The sequence below is a fragment of the Myotis brandtii genome, unplaced genomic scaffold, assembly GCF_000412655.1.
Source record: "Myotis brandtii unplaced genomic scaffold, ASM41265v1 scaffold314, whole genome shotgun sequence".
In the NCBI taxonomy this organism is placed as follows: domain Eukaryota; kingdom Metazoa; phylum Chordata; class Mammalia; order Chiroptera; family Vespertilionidae; genus Myotis; species Myotis brandtii.
This window is the reverse complement of record NW_005362033.1, coordinates 147,055-150,377: the sequence shown is the minus strand read 5'-3', so window position 1 is coordinate 150,377 and position 3,323 is coordinate 147,055.

Genomic DNA, 3,323 nt, shown 5'->3' with positions numbered 1-3,323 from the left:
CCCAGCCCAGCAGGACCAGGCGCCACTCCCAGAGGAGACGCACTAAGGAGACCGCGTCTACGGGAAAAGGACACGTGGTCCATGTGTCCTCTGGTGTGAGGCTCGGAATCCGGTCGGGGGCGGGGACTCTTTTTAAAAAATATTTTTTATTTCAGAGAGAAAGGGGGAGGGAGAGAGAAACACCAATGATGGGAGAGAATCATTGATCGGCTACGTCCTGCACTTTTCCCACTGGGGATCTAGCCCACAACCCAGTTGTGTGCCCTGACGGAATGAACTGTGGTCTCCTGGTTCCTAGGTCGACGCTCAGCCTCTGAGCCATGCGGCCGGGCTGGGGGCTCTCCCTGGTGGAAGCAGCCACTTGTTGGCTGTGACGGTTGAGAGTAGCCAGAGAGGGTGCCTGTGGCAGACTTACTAACACTCCATGGTTGAGGTTCCTTCGGTCAGCTTCACACATCAGTTCAGAACGAAACTTCCCCCTATTGGAGCTGACAGTGGAAATGGGGGTCCACTGTGTAGGCTTCCCCGCCTTGGAGTAAGTCCCTCGCACGTCACACTATCCTGCACTCCGTCCTAACTGGACTATGGAGCTTGCCATTTCAGCAGCTACTCCCCAAATGACAACGGCTAGAGCAGCCTGTGAGTCGGGTGTTCAAGGCTCGCAAGTTTCCTGAAAGTTGGAGGACGAGGAGTGGGTTGGATGTGGTGACCTACCCCAGCTCCCACGCGCCCACACATCCATCCCAGGACCCGTGGCTGGAATGTGGATGGATATACACGCGACACGTGGCTTTTCACTTTCCTCAGAAACCAGCTCCCTCCCTCCTGGCGTCAGGAAAGGGCTCCTTCCATACGAGGAAAGAGTGGACTAGAGCCGGCAGTGGCGCCACGCTGACGCCTGGCTGGTCAGACATGCCAACGCCAGCATCCCTCGAAGGCAGCCAGGACGCTGTCTCTGTAGGTGGGATGAGAACAGCTCTCCCTGGACACTCCTTGGCTGGTACTTTCTAAAGGGCCCTGTCTGGGTGCTGTCCTTTCCTCTCCATTAAGTAAATGGCCAGCAGCTGGGGCCGATGGGGTGCACTGCCCTCCAGGCGGCGGCCATGGCGGTGGCTGTGTGTGGAGGTGAGTGGTTTGGGAGCAGCTGCAACAGTGGCCTCAGGTGTAGGCTGGGAAGCAGCTTGAAGCAGACAAAAAGGGTCTCAACCTATCTATGACACGTGAATCACATTGAATATCACTGAGTGTTTACTTGCCTAACGTTCTATGGTTTTTAAAATATATTTTTATTGATTTCAGAGAGAGGGGGAGAGAAACATCGAAGAGTCATTGATCAGCTGCCTCCTGCACCCCTCACACTGGGGATGGAACCTGCAACCTGCGTATGTGCTCTGACTGGGGAATCAGACCTCCTGGCTCATAGGTCGATGCTCAACCACTGAGCCCCATGGGCTGAGCTGCCTAACATTTTTTTTTACATACGCAGCTCACTGTCTAAGGCTTATTATAGAAACTTTGTATTCTACCGTATAAATAGAAAGTGATAGAATACAAACAAATCCATTAAAACTAGCTAGGTCCACTGTCTGCTTGGCTCTCGGGTCGGCAGGGTCTGAGGTACCAGAGGTGTGCTCGCACCACAGATGCTCTGCCCTCAGCAACTAGGAGGCGGACTGAGGGGCCGGTGGCTCAGGGCTCTCTGATGCCCAGGTTGCACCTAAGCCCTCCTGGGTGCCGCTCCCTGGAGAGCAGGTTTGGTAAAGGTGGGGCTTGTGGAGCTGTGACGTGGATGGCAGTGAGCAGTTGTCTGAGGGTGAGTGCACCCCGCACAAGAGCACCCCAAAGAGGGGAGCTGGGCCAGGCCTGGCCTTTGGCTCAAACCCACGTTTGAATGTCTGCCCCCAGGGGTAGTGGTGTCCAGTTTCTCTCTTTCGTCCTTGAAGGTGGTTTTCCCATCTTTTATTCTTGCTTCTGATGGGTAGGTTGGAAAAGCACGATTCTTAGTTCTGCCTTCAGATAAAGTTCAAAGACACCTTCCACTTTACAAGATTCTTGGCGTTTCACTGTCCTGTGCTTTATGCCAAAATCAGAGTCTGAAAAACAAAACTGAATGAGTTTTTCCCGACAGAGGCTGTGCACACCTGTGCCGAGGGACAGCGCTCGTGCGAGGTGCAGAGGGCACAGCTGCCCGACACTCGGCCTGGCTCCCAGCAGCCCTGAGCAGAGAGCTTCCCTTCTCCCCCTCAGGGACTAACAGCTGCCGAACCAGATGTGCACACTGCTCTGGAGGGAGCTGACAGATGGGACCAAGGAGAGAGACCGTCCAAGTTTGCTCTTCTCTGAAATTGGAGGGAGGCAGGTAGTTAAAACCAGACTCGGGTACTAGGTGAACGGCATGACCCAGTCACAAGCACACACACGGGGCTCATGCCTGTGGACTCAGCAGAGGAGGCCCACCTCACCTGGCCTCTGCTTCCTCTCAGGTGGCAGCTATTTCGTTTTTTCAAGAGCGCTGTGGCCTGGTAACGTGAGCATGACCTGTGTCAGCTGTGTCTAGGTGGAAGGTGGCAGAATAGGTACGTCGGGCACCAGCAGAGGGCCGGACACCCCGATGTGGGAGGTGGCTCTACGGCTCCTTCCCTGCCTGGGGCACCGCTCAGCTAGTCTGTGCTCACTCCAGCATGGACACAGTTAAGGTGGCATTTCAGAACCGGGGCTGGTCCACCCGACAGCAATCACTTTGTGCTGTGCACCTGGCCTCCGTTTCTGGCGAGGGCTGCTGCTCAGCAGGCCTGGGATGGCACTGCTTGTCTGCGTCTATCTGCCTCCCCCAGGAAACCTGATTTGCAGGCAGGGCATGGGGCTCCCTGTCCAAATCTGGGCTATTACAATACCTACCCTTCCTGCCCAGCAGGCTCAGGGGCCAGCAGTCAGGCAGCCCAGTCGTGGGCATCGCACAGTTGAGCTGAGGTCTGTCTGGGATCACTGCCAATTTGCCGGGTCCCAGTGACCAGACCACCATGGAAACAGTAGTGTTTACCCAACACGGTTTCTGGCCCCTGGCACTCAACCGAGTGATTAGTGTCTCCAGGGCCCTTAGAGTTCAAGCAGTCTCTCCAGCTGGTGGCCATGGGCTCCTCGTTTTGTTTTTGAATTTCTGTGAGTTTATCTGAACCAGGCTGCCCAGGAGCAAGATCTCAAGGGCTTGCCCCACCATGGGTGCCTTTCACCTTTAAAGCTCTGGGTCTAGAAAAAATGTCCATCGCCCGAGGCCTTCGTACAGATCGGCATTGCTCTCCAGGATGACCTTGCGGATGGGCCCT